Consider the following 25359-nt stretch of genomic DNA (forward strand, 5'->3'; position numbering starts at 1 on the left):
TGCACTATTGGTGGGAATACAAACTGGTGCAGCCGCTCTGAAAACCAGTGTGGAGGTTCCTCAAAAAATTAACAATAGACCTACCCTATGACCCAGCAATAGCACTGCTAGGAATTTACCCAAGGGATACAGGAATGCTGATGCATAGGGGCACTTGTACCCCAATGTTTATGGCAGCACTTTCAACAATAGCCAAATTATGGAAAGAGCCTAAATGTCCATCAACTGATGAATGGATAAAGAAGTTGTGGTTTATATACATAGAATGGAATACTACGTGGCAATGAGAAAGAATGAAATATGGCCTTTTGTATCAACGTGGATGGAACTGGATAGTGTTATGCTAAGTGAAATAAATCATATAGAGAAAGACAGATACCATATGTTTTCACTCTTATGTGGATCCTGTGAATCTTAACAGAAGACCATGGGGGAGGAGAAGGGGAAAAAAAAGCTAGAGAGGAAAGGAGGTAAATAATAAGAGACTCTTAAAAACTGAGAATGAACTGAAGTTTGATTGGGGGTGGGAGTGAGGGGAAAGTGGGTGATTGGCATTGAGGAGGACAGCTGTTGGGATGAGCACTGTGTGTTGTATGGAAACCAATTTGACAATAAATTTCATATTAAAAGAATAAAAATTACAATAAGTATTGTGTTTTAGTTTAGAATCTTGAAGTCTAGGTTTATTTAAGGGATTTTATAGTTTATTATAATAAAACAACTAGGTTTATAATTTTATAGTATATAATATATAAATTATATATGCTATATAGTTTATAATATAAATTTTGTATCATATGAAGAGAATGTAAACATTAATGGTGGTAACCTATGGATCAAAAGCTAACATAATCCCATTAAATATACCTGTGGAAAAAATAGACAAAGAGACATTTCCAAAATGTTCAAAATAAGAATACTGGTGATTTAGTTGAAGCTTTCTTTGGTTGGGTGTAGGACATTAGTAAAGTTTTGTTTTAAATGTAATCCACCAATGGTCATATTCCAAATGACTTAAAAAATCAAAGAAGGGAAAATTCATTGTGGGGACCTCCTTAGGCTGCTGGTAACTGGCTGTCTGTTATCTGAGCATTTGTTTGTCTTTAATTTGTCAATTTGAAATAATGATTCACAATAGGTGTGCAAAGATTTTACAGAACATCACAGCATAGCTGCCACTTGGGCAGTTTATTACTTTCTTAGGAAGTTCCAATATACTGCCTCATAACAGTCCTTTCAAGCCCATACCATTGCCATTTAACAGATGAGAAAAAAAAAATGCCTTGAGTGACATCACTCAAAATGGCTTTGGTGGCATGTTTTGTTGGTGGGGTGGGAAAGAGGAAATGATAGGATATTTAATGGTGAATTAAGAGAAATTCTCCTAATCTCCTTGCCTGTCCAAAGTGTTGGTGATCCATGTGCAGTAGTGACTAAGAAAAAATGAGTTTCTTGCTCCCTAGGAAGGTTTGAAAAGGCTCTTCCAGGGCACCTGGGTGGCTCAGTCGTTTAAATGTCCAACTTTGGCTCAGGTCATGATCTCATGGTTTGTGGGTTCAAGCCCCGCATTGTACTCTGTGTTGACAGCTCAGAACCTGGAGCCTGCTTCAGATTCTGTGTCTCCCTCTCTCTGCCCTGCCCTGATCACACTCTGTTTCTCAAAAAATGAATAAACGTGAAAAACAAAATGGAAAAGTCTCTTCCAGAATCATACTAGAATGGTAAGATGCAGGTTGCTTTGGTTGTAAAGCCAGAGAGATGAAGTATCAAGCACTTATTTACTTTCATTTCAAAATTAAGCAGTGAACAGTGAACCTAGTATCCTGGAGGAAGCAAGGATTCCCAAAAGTTACTGTAGAAAAATGCATTTTCTAAAGACTATCATATGAGCAATCTGGTGATCAAATAAATACTAATGCAATTAGTGACATGCCACATGGCAAATGTATTTAACAGCTTGAAAGTTGGGGGATAACATTTACATATAATTCTAAAAATAAATATATTAAATGTGGAAAAATCAAGATTAGGTCTCAGACTACCCTGCCTTTGTCTCGTCTACCATGAATTTTATCTCACAATAATTCCATATCACAAAATCCCACTGGATGGAAACAGAAACTATTTTGTTGCAATCTAAAATATTCTGCAGACTAAAACTCATGGTTTTGGTTGATTTCACATCTGCCTAATATAAAATTCATTGTTTTTTGTTTGTTAAGGAGGATGCAGCTTTCAAGTACCAATGAGGACATATACTACACTGACTGACATCTCTTCAAGACATAGGAAAATGGGGTTGATTATTTCTCACATGTTGGTCAAGGTCACTGAGGAAAACATAGTATAAAAAGTTAATATTGTAGGAAAGACTTGACATCAAAAATGAGGGGCGCCTGGGTGGCGCAGTCGGTTAAGCGTCCGACTTCAGCCAGGTCACGATCTCGCGGTCCGTGAGTTCGAGCCCCGCGACAGGCTCTGGGCTGATGGCTCAGAGCCTGGAGCCTGTTTCCGATTCTGTGTCTCCCTCTCTCTCTGCCCCTCCCCCGTTCATGCTCTGTCTCTCTCTGTCCCAGAAATAAATAAATAAACGTTGAAAAAAAAAATTAAAAAAAAAATGAAATAATGTTTGATATTGAAAAAGATATATTATCCCCATAGCTCTGCCAAACTTAGTGTCTACACAAATTATTATCTCTCTTTTAAGTGTCAGTAAGTTATAGTTATGTAAGTTACAGTTCTCTAAGGGCAGCTTTAACTGCTTTCTGTTACTTAGAAATTTCCTGTTTTACTTCTCTCAGTCAAAATGACTTCAATTTTTACAATGCCATTTCCTTTTATGTCAGAATTGTGTGCCATGGCATAGAATTTCCAACTGAATGTACCTTTTCTCTTTATCTCTACAAATTATATATGCCAAATGAATATCTTATGTATAATTTGCTAAAATAAAGGATGTCACTTTTCATTTGCTCATGGATACTGATATTCTTTGTACTAAGATTTTAGTACTGGGGTACCTGGGTGGTGAGTTAATTGAGCGTGCAACTCTTGATTTTGGCTCAGGTCATGATTTCGTGGTTTGTGGGATTGAGCACCACGTCAGGCTCTGCACCGGATAAGCAGCCTGACTTGGGATTCTCTCTCTGCCCCTCCGTCTCTGTCTCAAAATAAATAAGTAAATAAATGTAAAATAATAAATAAAATCTGAGTACATATCTTCACTTGCAGAATTATCAAAGTTTGCTGAATACAAGAAAGTTCACTGTGGAGATGATAATGTTAACTCCTAAAAATTCCTGGATCAACACTATAGTGAGTTTTTACTCCTAGAATAAGAGAAATATATTATGACTCCTCTACTCCTATTTATAATTTTATTAGCAGCTGTATGGAAATTGTCTAAAAATTGCTTTATATATAAATTCAGCCCATTAATTATGGCAAAATTATTGATATTGTCGCAATTATACTGTCAACTCTCCTGAACTCAGTTTCTCTGTGCTTTGCCTATAGTTGTGCTTAGAAGTAACTTTCTAGAATCCACATTTCCACTATGTGTTCTAAAATTACTGAATAAATAAGAAAATTATATACCTCAGTATTTGTTTAGAATATGGATATCATATGGATGATACAGCTGATAAAAAAACATTAGATCTTTATCTGTACAAACTTAATGGTTGGAGTTTGGGGAATATGGTGGCAGTGGTGGCAACACAGATTTGGGTCTTTCCAAATCCTAATTAGACCAACTACTGGGGAATCCAAAATCTTCTGGACAACATATCCAGAAACTAATGAAAATGCCTTCACAAACTCCAAGATGAAAGGTGGTCCACCATGAGAGCAGGGGTAGGAATGGAGAGCTTTCAGATAATGATGCAAGATTAACAACTGTAAAAAGAAGGTCTGGGTAGGAAGTGTCTCGGTCCACATGCCAGTTGTGAGAAAAATCTGACCTGGCCAATGAGCCACCCCTCAATGGAGTCCTAAAGTGGACAGAAGTCAAATGAACATAGGACTCCGTATCAGGCTTAGTCTTTGGCTGGGTGCAGCCTGGAAGAAGCAGGGCTGTAGAGCCCAAAAGAAACAGGCCTTGGTCTGTATGTGATGGAACTAATAGGGTTACAGCTGGAGGCTGAAAGTCAGCTATACTCCCCATAAAATGCTTCCAAAGAGATTCGAGCAAAGCACTTTAATGGCAGTAGCAATCTACCCATTACAACTCATACATGCACTTTTCTAAGTTCTTGTATGGTTTTCTGGGGCCTCTTTCTGAGGAAAGTTACTGACTCCTTTTTTTCCACTGTTGTAATTGGGACCACAATGGGGTAGGAATTCCAAGATAACCTTTTAAAAGGATAGATATGCTCCAGATATTGGAACTTAATTTCTCTTTTTCTTAGAACACTGACACTAGATATTGACTTGCCATATGTGACCATGAGGTAAACAGTGATAAGAATGTAGAAAATACATAAGAGGAAAAGAGGGCACTGTAAAAATTAAAATAAGTATATCTGATGAAGCTAAACACAGACGTTCCAGTCTCTACGATTCCAAAATACAGAATATTTAAGATGAAAATATAATTAATGGAGAATTAAAAGTTAAAACTAGACAGATGAAGTAAAAATTGAATTCAAGCATATCCCCAAAACGTTATGATTATGCAAAGGAATTATAAGATAGAAAACACAAAATAGAATTTGAACTATAGAGGATAAAAAAATGGTCCATTAGGCTTCTAATAATAATTTCAGAAATTTACAGACAACTTAAAGAATATACCATTTCACAAGACAATACCAATAATTTTTCAGAACTAAAATAATGTGTTATCCAACTATATAACAACAAAACTGTAATGGGTTTCAAATGGGTCAAAAGCTAATTTCCACTAAGACACACAGAATCAAAATGACTGACTTAGCAAGTAAAAAAGATGTTGGTAATAAATAACATTTAGTGATAACATTCTGATCACAGCGAGCAAAAATGTGTTATTTTAATAAAATCTTAAAAGTGCTGAAGGGAATTTACTATGAAAATTATGAATATAATTTTATTCCAGCTGCACTATTATTAAATAATGTAAGTGAAATTAAAAGTTTTAGATGTAATGAAAGCCAGATAATATGCCATCCAACTCAGCAAGCAGGAGAGGAGACCCAGAGAGAAAGAACGAGGTATAAGAAGTAAAGAAAATGGTAAAATCTATGGAAATAAATATATAAATATAAATATAAACATATAACATCCATATGTTATATGTATGTAACTACTCTGTAAATATATTGACAATAACTCAGTGTGGGGTGGTTAAAAATACACTTTAAAACCGCATTAGTTTAAGTCTTTTTTTTTTTTTTTTTTTCAACGTTTATTTATTTTTGGGACAGAGAGAGACAGAGCATGAACGGGCGAGGGGCAGAGAGAGAGGGAGACACAGAATCGGAAACAGGCTCCAGGCTCTGAGCCATCAGCCCAGAGACTGACGCGGGGCTCGAACTCACGGACCGCGAGATCATGACCTGGCTGAAGTCGGACGCTTAACCGACTGCGCCACCCAGGCGCCCCAGTTTAAGTCTTTCAAAATAGTATTTTCTAGCACTACAAGAGAATAAAAATATCTATTATTTCAACATACTCTAAAGACTGTTTTAATAACTAAAGTAATCTTAAAAATCTCTGTCAAATTGATAGAAGCAAAAAAAAATGAATAGGATACAGAACACATATTTTGGAATAGATCTCAGCATATGGATATTTTAGGTAAGGCATTTGTTGGGCAGGGTATCCTATGCGTGGTAGGATGTTGAGTAGCATCCCTAGACATACCTCGTTGATGCTAGTAGCACCCCTCACTGTCACTGCTGGGACAACCAAAAATAGCCTCACTTGAGAACCAATGATCTAAAATAAGGCAGAAAAGGAGAAAAAGAAAAGATGCTCAATAGAAACAGTATACATGTTAAGGACAATTTCACATATATTAGTGACCATAATGTAAGGTTTAAAAATCATTTAAACAGACTCTTGAAATGTATTTTTAAAATTACAGCAATACACGGTTTCAAAAAGTCTTACCTAAATCATGATTCAGAAGGGTAGAAAATCAAGGAATGGGCTGAGAAAAATTGTAGACAAATCTATAAACGAAAGGCAATATAATAATCTCATGAGGATTTAAACAGAAGAGTATAGAAATAAAGGACAGTATCTAAATATAATTACTCATCAAGATATAAAAAGCATGTATTGTTACATACCTTTTACAATAGACTAAAAATTTTAATACCTGAATGTTAAAATTCAAGTAATAAAAGTATATTTAACATCAATTTGTCTCAAAATGAACCAGCCAGGAGAAAAAATAAGTATTAAGAACACTGATTTAACAGCAGTTTATACAGAATACATATTAATATTCTACATATTATAAATGCATATTTTATAACATGAAATACAAAATGTATATATCTATATCCACATATATAGCAACAAATATGCATTCATATGATGACATAGATAGATCTCAACATGTTCGTAATAACCCCACAACCACTATCAAACATAACCCTTTTCCAAAATGTGATCATCATTTAGGGCACAGAAAGTCATATTTATAAGAAATGGTGACAAAAATAGTATTCACCACCATACAAATCCTCTTCTTTAAAAATAATATAATTCAATTAAAAAATCACTGATTTTAAAAAGCCCCTCCCCATCCTGTTGCATTTTGGGAACTTAAAAATCAATACATCTAAAAAGCTCTTCCAGTAAAAATGAAATCATAATCGGAATTACAAAATAATTGTAGATACAAAAAGATGAAAGTAAGAGCATGTCTCTTCCCCTAAACCCTCTACTCCTATTTTCATGGTTGAGGAAGAGACCCACACATTGGGTTAACACCCAGCTTCCTCATTAGTCATTCAGTCCATCAAACGCTAGCAAAAGAAAGCACAGAGCTAGAGTAGCTTTTCTCCTAGAGGAGCAACTAAAACCCTCTTATAAAACAACTGGGATTAAGCCCATTTCTCCTAGAAACTTATAGTCCTCAGGATAGGACTGAACACGGGGCTAAAACCTTACTTTCCCTTGGACCTCTACATACCCAATGAAGAAGAGAAACCCAGAAACTCCCTGGGTCATATGCCATATTACTCAAATCCTTCCTACCGGTATCTGCAAAAATCTATTAGAACAAATCTCATTATGTCTTTATCTCAGTTACCAAGAAACTTCTAAACTGCCATGTTATCTTTCTGTTTTTACACCTGAATCCAGTAAAGCTTTATACATCTCTATTATTTCTCCTTTTGCAGTCTTATATCAACTTTTTAAAATGTTTTACTCTATTCCTTGAAATTCAATGTTATGCATAAGAGTTTTGCATAAAATCTTTATACTGTCAACATATTACCTGAGTGGTCCCTTCATTCATTTTGTTCAAATTGCAATCCAACTATCACCAGGATGCAGTAATTAGTATGTGAATTCCCTCATAGTGTCTCTCATCGATGGCTTTATTTTTCTCAGTTGTGGCTTTATTTTTCTGAGTCCTTATATCACTGTTTTGTAAATGAACTAGGTATTCTTTTATTTTTTCATTTTTTTTTTGGTAAATTTTATTTATTTATTTTTGAGAGAGAGAGACACTGAGCACAATTTGGGGAGAGGGGCAGAGAGGGAGAGATAGAATCCCAGAGCCTGACGAGGAGATTGAACTCATGAACCATGAGATCATGACCTAAGCCGAAATCAAGAATTGAACACTCAATCAACTGAGCCACCCAGGCACCCTCGTATTCTTATATTTCCAAAATAAAATTTAGAACATATTCCCACCTTTTTGGTAGCCATGTTCAAATATAATCCCCAATAATTCTCATCTCTTGGTATTCACACTTTTGTGTAGTCCTCTTCCACAATGTGGGAAGTGATAAAAGTGTGAGTTTCAGAGTAGGTCATTAAAGACTTTGAACCCTCTGCCTTTTTTCTCTTGAATCACTTGCTGTGAATCTGGCAGTCATGTCCTGAGGACCCATAGACCAGCTCTATAGACAAATCCACAAGTCCATATTTTTACTAACTGAGATTTTCTTCCACCCACCAGCATCAACTTGCCAATCATATGAGTGAGCAATTTTAGATATAAATCTTGCAGGTCCAATAAAAATAACTCTGATGACCCAGTCAAGGATGACATGAAAGTTGCAACGTCATAAGAGACATTCCCAAGGCAGAAACATGAAGAAATGGTACTCTTAAATGCCTGACCAACTCTCATAAATATTTGCTGTGTTTTTATGGTCCTAAATTTTTATTTAATTGCTGTACAGCAAAATTTAATACAATCATTTTTTCCTAAAATCTCCAGCTCTGTTTCTCAGGTCATCAAGCTATATTAACCACCACATCTCATTGCCATTATCATATGCTGGTCCTGAGACGTCACCCTTGATTTTGTAACGATTTAGCTACTGTCTCACTGTTCCTCTTTTTTTTTTTTTTTTTTAATTTTTTTTTCAACATTTATTTATTTTTGGGACAGAGAGAGACAGAGCATGAACGGGGGAGGGGCAGAGAGAGAGGGAGACACAGAATCGGAAGCAGGCTCCAGGCTCTGAGCCATCAGCCCAGAGCCCGACGCGGGGCTCGAACTCACGGACCGCGAGATCGTGACCTGGCTGAAGTCGGACACTTAACCGACTGCGCCATCCAGGCGCCCCTCACTGTTCCTCTTTTACATACCACTTTGATAGTAATTCTTGGAAGCTTCGATATATACACAGATAATCCTTTCTATACTCTAGCCATTCATTCTTTAAACTTTGATCCTCCAATTATTTTGTCCATATCCTTCCTTTAGCCACTTACTCCAATGGTTATGCCAAAGAGTTTACAATTGTCAATTACTGTAATTTCTCTATAGTTTCAATTTCATGTATCCTAATCTGTGACCATCAGCTCCTCTCTAACTCAGTGTAGTGCCCAATGCCCACAATTCCTTAACCTTTTTAAAATCTATAATCCATGATTCCCCCCTGACTTCTCCCATTCTTCAGTCTTTTGATGGCCTAAGCTCTGACTTGTACTAGAGTACCATATGCAACACAAAAGTCCTTGTGAAAGTCAATGATGATATCTCAGTGCTTAGTTCAAAAGGTAAATTTTCACATTTACACGTCTCACATTTCAACCTTCCCATGGATGGCCTTTGATACAACTGATAGCTCCTTCCTTGATGCACTTTTTTCATTTTATTTTCAAAACACCAGATTCTCTTTGTGTTCTTCTTGACTAGTTGTTCTTTTAAAATCTTTGTTTAGTGGTTTCTTCTCTTTTATCTGAACTTACCTAAATTCTTTAGGGTTCTGCCTTTGGTACTCTTTTCTTTCTATGTGGTGTTTTTTGGAGGTAGCATCCATTCTAATGATTTTAATAACATCTCTAAGTTGACAAATTCCAAGTTTATTTCTCTATCATAAACTTCTCTTGAACTCTAAAAAATCCCAACTACCTACTCCACATTTCAAGTTAGATGTGCACAACTTTTCTCATACTCAACACATTAAAAACCAAAATTCAAAATATTTTCTTCCTTTGCATACAGATCACCTCTTCTCCACTGCTAATCATCCATACATTTGGCAAGTATTGTGGAATCATAACTGTGTACTCTATTCCTCTGTCACACCATATCCAGTCCATTAGTACATCCTATATTCTCTACTTTGAAAATGTATACAAGTTATGTCCAATCTCATTATTGCTACCAGCTGTTCACAGACACCATTATCTCTGAAAGCATTTCTGATTCTTCCCTATGTCCCTTTAATCTGTACTTAACAATAGCCAGGTTTATTATCTAGTTATGTAGTCTTGGCTAACTTCTGGACTAACTCTTCTTTCTTCAGTTTTTGTTTAAATGCGACCTTTTCAGTGAGACATGCTCTACCTTTCCTATCTGACATCTCATTGGATCACTACTTCCCTCCCAATCTCTTATCCTCACTTGTTTTAGATTGTCTATGGCACTCTTCACTTTCTAACATAATCATGCAATTTTATTATTTTTGTTCTTTTTATTTCTTATTCTTTCCACTGCCCCCACCACCAAAAAAAAAAAAAAAACAAAAAACAAAAAACAAAAAACAACAAAAAAAACACAACATACTGTGAGCTCCATAGGGACAGGGGCAATTCTGTTTCTGTTTTTTAATATTGACATATCTCAAATATCTAAAATGATTACTGTCAAAAATTAGACAATACATAAATATCTTAAATAAGTTAATAAAGTATTGCTGGTCAAACTGAAGGATGTTAGTAACTATTTAGAATGTAATCTTGCTATGTAAATACATGTAACAGAAGCAGTTGAAAGACTGAAAATACATTAAGCATTAAAATAAGTAATCTATAAAACAGGAAAATTAAGTGAGTAAAAATGCAGATATCATTGTAGTAGAATAAAAACTATTTCTGTGAAATATGAATAAAATAGGTAAACTTTTTATAATCAAAATCAATGAAAGTATATGTTCATATGTAATGTTAGGAATAAAAATGGAAACATAGAGGTAAAATATAAATGACAAAAAAGAATATTATGCCAACAGCTTTTTGAAAATTGAGGTGAGACAGATATTATCAAAATATTAACTTATTGAAGACCAAGAAAACCTAACTATATCAATAGATAAAACAGAATTAACACATAATCCTAAACTATGACAAACAACAAAAAAACTAACTCAGATGATTGAAAGCTGAATTTTCTTTCTTCTTTCTTTCTTTCTTTCTTTCTTTCTTTCTTTCTTTCTTTCTTTCTTTCTTTTCTTTCCTTTTAAGTTTATTTATTTATTCTGAGAGAGAGAGAGAGAGGGAGGGTAAGAGAAAATCCCAAGCAGGCTCTGTGCTGCCAGCAAGGAGCTTGATGAGGGGCTTGAACTCATGAACTGTGAGATCATGAGCTGAGCCAAAATCAAGAGTTGGACACCCAACCAACTGAGCTACTCAGGTAGCTGAATTTTCTAAATTCTTCTGAAAACAAGTACCCCTATAGATCACAACAGAAACAGAAATAAAGATACACAAGTCAGTTTTTGAGACTGATATGACTATCATAAACTACTGGCATTCAACATAAGAAAAACCAGAGGGTGCCTTTAAAGTATTAAAATACTATATTAGGCAAAAAATCCAGCATTTAAAAAAAGCAATCTACTCCAAGGAGAGGTTATTTCAGAAATGCAGGAATGCTTCAGTGTTCAAGAAAAAAATAAAAATTTTACAAAGGAAAATTTTATTCAATCAGTACATTATTAGAAAAAGTTCGTTATTCATTCATGATAGAAATGTCTAAGAAACTAAAATTGGAAGGAAAAATCTTAACCCCTCCCCAAAATAACATGTCAAAAACTTTAATAAATATAATATCTAATTTAGAAACTCTAAAAGCTAATTAATTGATTAATGTCCAAGTCAAGAAAAGAACACTACCTCCTGAGAAACTCTTGCATGTGACTAAAAATATAAATATATAAGTATACATCCATATGTGAACAAATGACTAATATGACATCGGAAGAATAATGTGTGTACTTGATAAAATATATCTGTACACAATGACATGGGTAGATGCTAAAAGCATAATGATATCAAAAATATCTAAAATGCATATATAATCAATATATTAAATCAATAAAATTACATAAAAGGCCTTTATGCACATTGACTGTTACCCATCATTTGTTACATCATTAAAAATATATACATTTTTACTTTTTTATTTCAAAAATGTTTATTTAATCATAAATAGTTTACTTTAGGACTTAGTGCTTTGCTTTTTCTTTGCGTATGAGTCTATTGTATAATTTCATATAGGTTTTTCTTTTTTATAATACACAGCATTACAATTTCCAGTTTATTTTATTTACAGCAAGAATTTAAAAACATCTCCATATCAATCCAAGTATAATATAAGATGCTTCTAGATTTGTATATGTTCCCCCAATTTTTTTTTTTTTTTTTTTTTTTAGTGTTTATTTATTTTTGAGACAGAGAGAGACAAAGTATGAACGGGGGAGGGCCAGAGAGAGGGAGACACAGAATCTGAAACAGGCTCCAGGCTCTGAGCTGTTAGCACAGAGCCCGACGCGGGGCTCCAACTCACGGACCACAAGATCATGACCTGGGCTGAAGTCGGCCGCTTAACCGACTGAGCCACCCAGGCGCCCCTATGTTTCCCCAGTTTCATGAACGTGTCTTTCTTGTGCTAAACTTTTTAGGGGGAACTTTTCAAAACATGAAATTTAGTTGTAGGAAAAAAGTATTGTTTATTTGCATTTCCTGCATTGTATAATACTTAATTAAGTTGAATAAATTCAGATGAAGTATATATGACATAAATAGATTTAGAATAAAAATGTCAAAGCTTTGTTAAACCTACAACCCATTTGGTGAATGAATTAACATTAGCAGGGAGTACATTATGAACTGTAAGCATTCAATATTCTGTGGAAACAATGTATTTTACACAGGTGAGGAAAACTACTTGCTAAAAATCAGCAAATAGCTTTATCAGCAATTAATAGAGCATCTGCTATATGCTGCTGACGGATACATATATAATCAGTAAAAATGTAAATATATAAACTGCAGAGATACAAATAAAATTCAGGAGAATGCTTGCTTCTTTGGAAGTCAAATGAATGTGGTTAAGGAGGGACACAGAAAATTCCTGTGTTACTAATATTTGGTTCCCTGAAGAAAGAAAATTAAATTATAAAGCAAATATGGTGAAATGTCAATATTCTAAAATTACAGTGTATGAGAAAATGGATTCCATTTTATGCCTATGTATTTAAATTTTACTGAAAAGAAAAATAAAGGAAAATCACCCATGCTCTTACCATTTAAAGAGTGAATATGATTAAAATATTAGATTGTGGCACCTGGATGACTCAGTCAGTTGAGCATCCAAGTCATGATTTCAACTCAGGGCATAATTCCAGGGTCATGGGGTTGAACCCTGCATAGATATAGATATAGATATAGGTATAGATATAGGTATAGATATAGATATAGGTATAGATATAGATATAGATGTATAGATATATAGATAGATATAGATATATCTCCAGAAAAAAAGGTATAAAAATATAGAATATATTTCTTATATTCTAGATAAAAGTTTAAACATATATAAATATAAATAATCATTCACAATTTGTAGTAAATAGATTATATTTTCTCTTGCCCTCATAGATCAGTGAAACCTAACTTAAAATCTTACTTGGTTACTAGCTCAGGAAAGTGTCATTTAAAGCTGAGTTAAAACAATAACAGAGACCAAATTCTACTTTCTTATGATTGACATCATGCAAAAAGAATCTTTGGAAAGCCATGGCTAAACACAATCATTTAGGAGTCAAATCTCAGGCACCATCTCTATAGGGTGGGGCTGCAGACTTCACAGGATTCACATCACCTGTCCAGGAATCTGTAAAATCTATTTCCAAAACATTTCAGGTGATACTTTTTAAAGGCCTCACTAAATCTTTACACCTTTGCATGCAAGAGTCCAGACCATCACAAAGAACCCATTCTAACACCTATTACTACAGCAACAAGTTACAGTTTTCACTAATTATAACACACTTATGAAGTTCACAATTTTAATTAGGCTCATACTATTCACTGACATGTAACAAAAATGATTCTAGAGCCTATGCTTCAAGTGAGGACTCTCCATTGTAGTGTGGATTATTAAGGCACTTGACAGCCCCTTTGAAGCTTAAACCGCCGTAGACTAACACAGTTTATTCAACCTATTCTTTTCTACATAAGCACTATGTTACTTACAATATTTGAAACTACAAATAATGTTACAATGATAACTTTGCCTAAAGGTATTTTCATTGTATAAGACAGAAATCTTCAGGGTAGATTCCTAAAGTAGGATTTCTGGGTCAAAAGTTACATTAATGTGTAGTTTTGTTAGGTATTGTCAAATTCCAGCCACAAGGGACATACCTGCTTGCATTTCCACCGGCAATGTTGACATTGACAGCACATCACTCTATTTTCATACTTTTAATTTGTTTTCCAATTTGATGGGTAAGAAACAGTATCTCATTGTTTTGATTGAATTTCTTTAAATATGAGTGAGTTTCAAAATGTTTTTATACTTTCAAAACCCATTTTCTGTCTTTTCTGTTAACTATTCATATATTTTTCTCTTGTTTTCAATCAGGGTTTGCTACTTAATCCATCAGTTTTAAGCCTGTTTTTAACATTAGGAATATTAGTACTTTGTTTTTTTTTTTTTTCAAAAATTTTTTTTTTTCAACGTTTATTTATTTTTGGGACAGAGAGAGACAGAGCATGAACGGGGGAGGGGCAGAGAGAGAGGGAGACACAGAATCGGAAACAGGCTCCAGGCTCTGAGCCATCAGCCCAGAGCCTGACGCGGGGCTCGAACTCACGGACCGCGAGATCGTGACCTGGCTGAAGTCGGACGCCTAACCGACTGCGCCACCCAGGCGCCCCTAGTACTTTGTTTTGAATATTGCAAAAGTTTCTTCCCAATTTCACAGTTTTCACTAATTATTTTATGTTGATTTTCACAAGGCAGAAGCTTTAAATTTTTTTTACATACTCAAATTAATTAATCTTTTTACTTGTTGCCTCTGGATATTTAAAATCTTGGATAGAAATCATTTCCCTGCCCTGAGATTTAAGAGAATTTCACCCATGTTTCATTGTCATACGTGTATGGTTGTATGTTTTTGACATTTGTATCTCTAACTGGATTTATTTCTTTACACATGACGTGAGATATGTGTTTTTATTAAAAATAACTACCAAGATGTTCAAGAATTTTAATTAAAAGTCTGAATAGCCAAAGTAATCTTCAGAAAGAATAAAGCTGGAGGCACCATGCTTCCTGATTTCAAAGCATATTACAAAGCTATAATAATAAAAACAGCATGGTATTGACATAAAAACAGATACATATTTCAGTGGAACAGAATAGAGAGCCCAGAAATAAACCCATACATACATTGTCTATTAACTTGGACAAAAAAGCCAAGAATATACACTAGAAGAAAAGTCTCCTTAATAAATCGTCTTTGGAAAACTGAACAGCCCCATGCAAAAGAATGAAACTGGACCACCATTTTGCACCATACACAAAAGTCAACTTGACATGGAATAAAGATTTGAATGTAAGGCTTGAAAACATAAAACTCCTAGAAGAAAATATAGGTGGTATGCTCCTTAGCGTAGGCCTTGGCAATTATTTTTTGGATTTGCCACTACAAGCAAAGACCACAAAAGCAAAAACAAACAAGTAGGACTATATAAAAGGCGATCAGTAACAAAATGAAAAGCCAACTCACAGAATTGGAGAAAATATCTGCAAATCATATAATAAGGGGTTAACATCTACAATGTATTAAAACCTCATATAAATCTCTACAAAAAAAAAAAAAAAACCCAAAAAACAAACAACAAAAACCCAATCTAATTAAAAAATGGGAAGAGGAGATGAATACACATTTTTCCAAAGAAGACATACAAATGGCTAATAGGTACATGGAAAATGCAAATCATGAAAATGCAAATCAAAATCATGATGAGATATTACCTCACACCTGTTAGAAAGTTTTATCAAAAACAAACAAAACAAAACCTACAAGCATTGGTGAGAATGTGGAGCACAGGGAACCTCTGGTGGGAAAGTAAATTGGCACAGGCACAGGCACTATGGAAAACAGAATGGAGGTTACTCAAAAAATTGAAAATAGAACTACCATATGATCTAGTGATCCCACTTCTGGGTATTTAACACAAGGAAATGAAAACACTAACTCAAGAACTAACTCTCTCTCTCTCTCTCTCTCTCTTTATATTCAGCCATAAAAAAGAAGGGAATCTGGTATTAGCAACAACATAGATTGAGCCTGAGGGCATTATGCTAAGTAAAACATCAAGCAGAAAAGGAAAAAAATACCATATGTTCTTAGTTATATGTAAAATTTTTAAAAGAAAAAAAGGAATTTACACAGAGAACAAATTGGTAGTTGCCAGAGGGAGGGTGTGAGGATAGTTGAAATGGGTGAAGGGGGTCAAAGGGTACAAAATTCTGGTCGTGAAATAAATAAGAGATGGAGATGTAGTGTACAACATTGAATATACTTAATACTGTATTATATATTTGAAAGTTGCTAAGACAGTAGATCTTAAAAGTTCTTATCACAAGAAAAATGTGCATAACTTTGTGTGGTAGCAGATGCTAACTAGACTTGTGTGGTGTTCACATGACAGTTCTGAATATACATACGTCAAGTCATCATGTTGTACACTTGAAACTAATATGATATTATGTCAGTTGTATCTGAAAAAAATAGTGGAAAAAGTCTAAATTATATCAGACCTCAAGAAAATATTGGGGGCTCCTGGGTGGCTCATTCGGTTAAGCGTGAGACTGGGAGTCAGGTGATGAGCTCAAGGTTCTTGAGTTTGAGCCCTGTGTCGGGCTCTGTGCTGACAGCTTAAAGCCTGGAGCCTGCTCCGGATTCTGTGTCTCCCTCTGTCTGACCCTCCTCCGCTTGCTCTCACTCTATCTCTCTCTCTCAAAAATAAATAAACTTTTAAAAACATTAAAAAAAAAGAAAATATTGGAACTCTATTGATTACATAATTAGGACCTGCTTCCCGTCTAAAATGGAAGGAATGAGAAAGAATAGGGGAGAAAAAATAAAGCTTTAGTCAAACCACCATATAAATATACAACCTCCAGAACTTAATATTCCAAGTTCCCTTTGGCACAAAGTAGTGGTGTGGGGGTCAGAAACACATGTACAATAATTCTTTTTTAGAAGCCTATTGTTGACATTTGGTATGTGCTCAGGGATGAGATACCTAGAAGAGTGTTTCAATATTACAGGGGGAAAAAAGTCAGACAAGTTACAAATTCACAACTTACCTAAAACCTATTTAGGCAATGAGGTTTCCGGCTAACAAATAGAGCAAAATCTGAAGAGATGGCCGCAGGGAAAGATTGGACGCAAGCATTGTTACCAGACAATGAGATACGAGGAAGCGTTTATTCAGCATAGGTTGTGAACTGGTCGACATCACGCATGTATTGCTGAGGGAGCGTGAAGCCCTTGTGGCCACAGAAACTGGTGAGTCTACTTCCTCTTTAGGGTTTTCTCCTTGAGCCCCAACAGGTGCTCCTGGAAATTACTGGAGAAAGTTGTACAAAAATGCCCTTAATGTTGCAGACTTAGAGGAAGAATGGCAGCTACTGCATGAAGGGTACGTAATTCTACTACTTTCTCTCTCCATTCTATCCCTTCTGGAAGAAAATTTTCAATATGTGGATGTTGAGAGCCATAAGTACTATCACTATTGGGCACTGAAGTAAACATATTACATCGAAAGGAAAGGAACAGAAACACAAAACTAAAAACAAAAACTTCCCCTGGAAGAGGAATGGAAATCTAAGAGATGGGCCCAGAAATACATCTAGAGAAGGGCAGGGGCACAGATAAAATTCATAGCTGAGACTCAGGGACCTGGTGCTTATCTAAGACAAAGGCTAAATCAAAAAAACAAAGTACATTCTCCCCTCAACACCAGGCTAACAATAGTTGAATACTGTATGTGAGTTCTCCAGAGAAAAGACCCAATAGAGTGTGTACACAGTACTTCCAGATTGTAGAATTTTCTGATTAAGTTTTCAGGCACAGAACAACTGCTTTCTGCTCTGTCTGCTTCTCACTCCCTGCAATAGACCTTTAGGGGTTGTCCAATGCCTTATGTGCACGATTGCTTATAAAATATTAGGTTCATGCATTTTTTTATAGTTCTTTTTTTCTCCATGATTATAATGCCTCATGCCCTGGCAGTGTGGTAGTGCTGAACTGTGTATAATTATTACCTCCCTGACTCACTTAGGACTCAGTAAGACTTACGTTACTACTTTCTCTTTAAATTTTAAATATTTTTCAGGAGTCAGAAAATGATTAGACTCTCTAAAGCATAATATCATTGATGAATCTGGGGCTTTTTCAGTATCTTAATCTATTCTTTGAGATCTTAGCCCCTTGATTTCTGGTTCTCTTTGATGTTTTCTGACACCTTTAAAGAGCTGTTAGTTTGTTTTCAATTATTTTTTAAGTTTACTTATTTTGAGAGAAACAGAGACAGTGTGAGTAGGGGAGGGGAGAGAGAGAGAGAGGAAAACAGAGAATCCGAAGCAGGCTCTGTGCTGCCAGTGAACTCGCTAACTGTGAGATCATGACCTGAGCTGAAACCAAGAGTCAGACATTCAATCAACTGAGCCATCCAGGTGCCCCTGTTTGTTTCAATCTTTAAACCCAGGTTTTATTAGTTAGTGGTGGAGGTTTAGTCTTACATTTTGCCGAGGTCATTGATGATGTTTATTCTAGTGATGCCTTTTTTTCTATTAAATCTTTGTTCTTGGGTATGAAATTGTTTCTTGGTTACTTTTGTTATATTGCTTTTGCATTCTGTTCACTCTTCTTAAATTTTGGTGAGTCTCAAATGAGTGCATTTTTCATACATTTTAATTTGTTTGTAAATACTTAGTGATTTAAAACATGGTTTTCCTTTACTAATTGTTACTGAAGCAGTATATATGTGTAGAGGAGTGAAATATGGGATATATAGCCACAAGAGGTATATTCCATCTTACCTCCAATGATTGTGAATTTAATGCTGAAAATTATGCTTTAGTATTTGATCATTTAGAATCTTGACTTCCTCATGCCTACTGGATCTAACAAAACCTAATCGTGTGCCTTTGCCCTCTCCTAACCACATAACTGAAATTATTACTCATGACTAAAAGACTATTTTATTGTTAAATCCTTATTCTGAGGAGATGTGAACAGTGGGAAAAAATTACCAGAAATGATTCTGATAATAAATCTTGCCTCCAAAAGATATATCCAAATCCTAATCCCTGGATTATCATATTTGGAAAGAAGATGTTTAAAGATGTAATTAAGTTTGAAGTGAGGGTATCATTCTGAACTATCCAAATGGGCACTAAATGAGTAGGAGAAAAACACTGACAGAAGATAAGACAGACATATGGAGGAGAAGGAATGTGAAGACAGAGGGAGAATCTGACAGGGATGTGAATGTCAAAGAATACCAAAGAAAGTTCAGATCCACAAGAAGCTGGAAAATGGGGAAAAAAATAGATTCTTTCCTAGAGACTTTATAGGGAGTACATACCTGCCAATACCATGATTTTGGACTTCTGGCATCCAGAACTATGAAAGAGTAAATTTCTGTATTTTACATGCCCTCAAATTAGGGTAATTTGCTATATAGTATTCCTAAGAAAGTTACCTTCCTCTGTCTGGAGATATTACTTCTAGTTTTTGAGTATCTGTGACCAATCATTTTTTCCCTCAGTATATCATCCTATATACTTAGAAAAAATTTGTTAACTTCTTCAATATTATCTAATCCACTGGCCATTTTTCAGAGATGCCTCATGAAATCTGGGCCATTGAGTGACTTTATCACTTAGAAACAGAAGAAAAGGCTGCCTGTCATAGTGCTCAATCCACTAACTTGAAACAATCTTTACCATATTCTGAATATACTAATTCTAATCCATTTACTTAATAGTTAATATATTAAAATCAAGTTATTCAGCAGTGCCTGGGTGGCTCAATCAGTTAAGTGTCGAACATCAGCTCCGGTCATGATCTTGCAGTTCATGAGTTTGAGTCCCATGTCAGGTTCTGTGTCTCTCTCTCTCTCTGCCCCTCCCCAACTCATGCTCTGTCTCTGCCTCACTCTCAAAAATAAACATTATAAAAATTTTTTTTAAAAAGAATCAATAATCACGGGGCTCGAACTCACAAACCGTGAGATCATGACCTGAGCCGGTCGGACGCTTAACTGACTGAGTAACCCAGGCGCCCCTCAATTTTATTTTTAATGGTTCATTTTCATTTTACTTAGATTGCTTGAATAAAAAAATGGATTATCATATAACACGTAATAAAAATACTACAATTAGTTTTCTGCTCTAATGTGTCCCTTTCTTTATAATACATGTTTATTACTCCAAGTGTGTATGAAGGAATGAAAAGTACAGAAATGAAATATTACTACTAAAAAAATAATTGAAATACTACTGTAAATAAAGGGTATGGCCATCATGCTATCCAACTTAATAAGAAATTTGCTTAAGAAGGCATTTCCATCAGAATTGATATGAAAGTGTTAGTATATTTCACTAAGTTTCACTTAAAGCTACTTTCATTGCTGATGCAAAAAAAGGGGAGATAAAATTAAATAAGGAAATTATTTTCACAAGTTTCAGGGAGATTTATATTATCAAGATCTTTCTTAAGTTTCATTTTACACTATGGAGTTTTCAGAGCTTTTATTTTTAAATACATGACAGACAGGATTCGGCCTCAGAAGACTGTGCTTTGACACTATAAATCGGTCATATCACACACACTGAGATTTATCATCATTTACAGTCATTTTATACTCAAGTTAGAAGTTTAAAGCATGGTTGTTAACACTTGTATTATAGACTTTTTAGAAACCCCTAGGGTTTGTCAGTCAGCTATGCAAGTTGAAACAGTAAATAACTAACTCAATTGCTGGGACAGAAAAGACATGTTATTTTTGTAGAGTTTAACAACCAAGACAAAAAATTACTGGTCTCATGATAGAAGTTTAAGTCTTATAATTAAGCTTACTACCCTGTGACCTGGGATGTGAACTGTCCAAATGATGTTGAAAGCAGTTGCTGACTCATGTGTTCCAAGTGCCACAGAGAGAACATGACAGTGAAAACTAGTAAAAAACTCTGCCTGCCTGGAGGTATTATAAACAATGAATCATAGGAATCTAACCCCAAAACCAGGAGCACACTGTACACACTGTATGTTAGCCAATTTGACAATAAATTATATTAAAAATAAATTAAAAAAAATAAAAATAATAAAAATAAAATAAAAAGCACACATCAGGGACGCCTGGGTGGCTCAGTCAGTTGAGCATCCAAATTCAGCTCAGATCATGATCTCGTGGTTATTGAGTTTGGGCCCCACATCAGGTTCGCTGCTGTCAGTGCAGGGCCCGCTTCAGATCCTCTGTCCCCCTCTCTCTGTCCCCCTCCCCACTCCCTCCCTCCCTCCCTCTCTCTCTCTCTCCTTTCTCACTCTCAAAAATGAATAAATTAAAAAAAAATAAAAGCCATACACCAACATAAATGAATAATTCACAGTGATTCTAAATGGTTAAATGTGTGAAAAGAGAGAACTATAGTAAGGAAAGTAATTAAGATTCAACTATTAGCTGGGCCCATTTCTTAACCCAGAAAAAGCTGACGTAATATTGTTAAGTGAAAGTTTACAATCACTTTAGCAGCGATGGAGAATTAAACTCCATCAGTCTTATTTCAAACAAGGCTTTATATCATATTAAGGAGTGAATAAACATGCTTTAAAGAGCTTGTTTCTGAGAAGTATAAGATCATTAAACAAACACTCAACAATCTGATTTGTAAATACTTTCTAGACAACACTTGGTCTCTCTGCAAGAACATGTTTACAGACCATTTTTTTTTTCTAGAAGCCTGGAGGCTATCATGTGTAGTGGAAAAAGACCAAGAAATGAATCTCTTGGGAAAGTGGAATAGAGGATACATATCAACTGTTAGACACTGAATATGAATATCTATACATATATTATCAGATTTTACATATATCCCTTGATTACAAAAATAAGTAACTTTTTTTTACCATTTATTTATTTTTGAGATAGAGAGAGAGAGTGCATGATGGAGGTAGGGGCAGAGAGAGAGGGAGACAAAGGATCCGAAGAGGGCTCTGCACTGGTGGCAGAGAACCCTATACAGGGCTCAAACCCATGAACCATGAGGTCTTGACCTGAGCCCAAGTCAGTGGGTTAACCAACTAATCCACCCAGGCACCCCTCAAATAAGTAAGCTAACTGAATCCTTAATTGAGGAATCTTACAGTAACCAAAACGGCAATTCCACAGTATAACTCCTGAACTTCAGCCATCATCAGGTCTTAATCTGGCAAATCACAATATACAACTTTGTTCCATGCTCCAATTGTGATGTTGTTTGGAGTTAATATAGTTTAGTGCTTAATGCTGGCACAGTTCCTTCAAGAGCCAGGTTATGAGGTCCCAACAGGTGAGAGGTCCCTAGCTCTCCTGTGCCTGAACCAACCAGCAGACAGAACCCTGCAAGCATTTCGCTACTCCCAGTGCTTCTTTCCGCCTAGTTGTTAAGTAGCTAGTGATATAAGGGGATCATCACAGCAAATGTTTTTTTTACTTTACATCCCCCTACTCCCCAAACCGACTGTTGCTCATATGAGTCCTTTAGTCTGAAACATATCTTGCTTCCTATGGGTTCTAGATAATTGAAGATCAGATGCAAGAATATTGCCAAATATACCCTAAAGTTTTATGTTTTGTTTTTCAAATATAAGACTACTTATAGACTTGCAATGTAGAGACTACATGTCAAAACATATATACATGTTATAAGGTCAACAATGGTATTAGTTGTTTTTGTCATAGTTACTGTTTTATTCCATTCTGGCTTAGCAATATTAGAGATTTAACATTTAGAAATCTTTGTATGTTTATGATTTTTTAAGAAAATTTTAAATATTTATATTTGACAGAGAGAGAGAGAGAAACAGAGCATGAACAGGGGAGGGGCAAAGAGAGACAGAGACAGAATCTGAAGTAGGCTCCAGGCTCTGAGCTGTCAGCACAGAGCCTGACAAGGGCCTCGAACTCACTAGCTGTGAGATCATGATCTAAATCGAAGTTGGATGCCTAACCGACTGAGCCACCCAGAAGCCCCTATTTAATGTTATTTTATTAAGTTGAATATTATTAGAAATTTTGATAATCATAAGTGTAATTATCACAGACTTTTAATTTTATAAATAACTTTCCATTAAAATTTTTGTATTTAGCATTAGAGGAGTTCATTACATTAGAAAGCAGTTAAAACAATTGTATTTCTCATGATAAAATTTTTTAAATAACTGATAAAAATAATATATGTCCCAAATAAATGTTCATCCACTCTTTATTACATGGGTTCACTGGAGATTTTGATATTTTTGATTTTCATTTTTTTCTCCCAAACATCCTCAAAACATACCTATTTTAAATCTTATTTAGTAAATTCTTTAATAATCTCCTTAATTTAACGATTTCTTTAATTTAATAATATGTTTAATTATTCAATGTTAGATCCTCATTCTAGTTTTTCTACTAATTTAAGTACCTCATGAAATCAATTAATTTGAAAACATATGTTGTTGAAGCCTAAGCTGCAAATAATTCAAGCAAATATAAATTTTCAAAAGGAAATAGAACCGTATCAACAAATCAACAGTTACCCAACAGATGAGAAATTACCCAACAGAAAATGATGTGGAAATTAGATAAAATCTTTGGATGGCACACAAGCCACAAAAAAAAACAGATTTTTTTTTTCAACGTTTATTTATTTTTGGGACAGAGAGAGACAGAGCATGAACGGGCGAGGGGCAGAGAGAGAGGGAGACACAGAATCGGAAGCAGGCTCCAGGCTCTGAGCCATCAGCCCAGAGCCCGACGCGGGGCTCGAACTCACGGACCGCGAGATGGTGACCTGGCTGAAGTCGGACGCTTAACCGACTGCGCCACCCAGGCGCCCCAAAAACCAGATTTTTATTTCACATGCAAAGTCCTATTTGGAATTATACTGCAGGGCTTACTTTCTTTCATTACATCACATTGCAGAGAATATTTTTTTTCATAATTTCCATTGCTTCTTTTGTTCTTTTCCATATTCTTTTCATACTCATCTGTGCACATACTGTCAAACAATCTGTTTAAACTCTAGTCTCATCTGAAATTCTAATGTTACATGGAATAAAGTGGAAAAAATAGCATAGCAGAGCAACTCTGTTCACTGTTTAAGCTGTATTTTAAAGTCCACCTAAGAGCTAGTTGTTATATATTACAATAGACAGGTTTTGCTTCAGAGGCTGATGACTTTTATTGATTAACACTATAGTTGATTTACTGTCTTTCGTCTGTCTGGAGAATGCCTGATTCTTTTAGGAATAGGGTGAAGCTTGTTGAAAAACACTTGCCAAATAGTGTCCATTAGAGCATAACAGAGAGGAAGTTACTTCTCTTCTAGTTGAATAAGACTGAATGAGCAGTCCCGTGAACAAATACAAATTTCTGCTCTGGAAATACTGCATACAAGCAAAAGTTTAAGCACTGTGTAATTATAAAAGGATAGATAGTGATGTTTATACAATCCCCACAAAATTCAGTATTTAAGATAGTCTGGGAAAATAATTATGTAGATAAATTCCAGTTATTTTGTTGTTTTTAGGTTGACAGATGTGTAGTGTCTACTGTTATTTTTTACTTTCTTACATGTTTTCTTAGACTATATATAGAGAGAAATCACTATGCATAAAAATAATGGCATCTAACAAATTCTGATTTGTTCTAAAGCATGATTCAAATTTTCAAGTATGTAATTACTGTTAAAAAATCATACATATCTCTTTAAAATAATTTCAGAGATGGTTATAAATTGAGATTCAGAAATATTAATATGGACTAGACTATAAAGGCAGTAAGAACCATGGACAAACTCCTGATACTCATAAAGTGCTACTTCCATCTGAATGAGTTAACTTTACAAATAATGGCATATCAATATCAACACCCAACATTATCACTACATAGTGGATCAAAAGACACACTATTCTGTAGATTTTTTTCTATTGTATAAAGTGGTGATTATTTATCTCACTGCATTCAGGACAGCTATATCCCTAAAAAATTGTAACACTACAAAAACAACACAATTAAATATCCAATACAAGTAAGAAAAATAAAATTTTTAATGTGCCTCAACAGAAAAAAGAAAATCACTTCGAAGGGACACATGCACCCCAATGTTTATAGCAGCACTATCAACAATAGCCAAAGTATGGAAAGAGACCAAATGTCTATCAGCAGATGAATGGATAAAGAAGATTTGGTATATATATACAATGGAGTATTATTCAGCAATCAAAAAGAATGAAATCTTGCCATTTGCAACTACATGTAAGGAACTGGAGAGTATTATGCTAAGTGAAATTAGAGAAAGACAAAAATCATGACTTCATTCATATGAGGACTTTAAGAGACAAAACAGATGAACATAAGGGAAGGGAAATAAAAATAATATAAAAACAGGGAGGGGAACAA

General features: G+C 34.9%; 1 long non-coding RNA gene across 3 annotated transcripts in view; it reads right to left on the bottom strand.

The window, feature by feature from the left end:
- The window catches only part of LOC147584249 (uncharacterized), a 151791-nt gene that overhangs the window by 30469 nt on the left and 95963 nt on the right, over nt 1–25359 (bottom strand). For 2 of the 3 annotated variants that reach the window (XR_015255268.1, XR_015255270.1), the window contains 2 exons: nt 6094–6155; nt 5845–5919 (listed from right to left, as the gene is read on the bottom strand). This is a non-coding gene — a long non-coding RNA (uncharacterized LOC147584249). The remainder of the gene's footprint in view (nt 1–5844; nt 5920–6093; nt 6156–25359) is intronic. The other variant, XR_015255271.1, reaches the window with a different exon arrangement.

Source organism: Puma concolor, chromosome A1, assembly GCF_028749965.1.
Source record: "Puma concolor isolate L17-30 chromosome A1, mPumCon1.1.hap2, whole genome shotgun sequence".
NCBI lineage: Eukaryota > Metazoa > Chordata > Mammalia > Carnivora > Felidae > Puma > Puma concolor.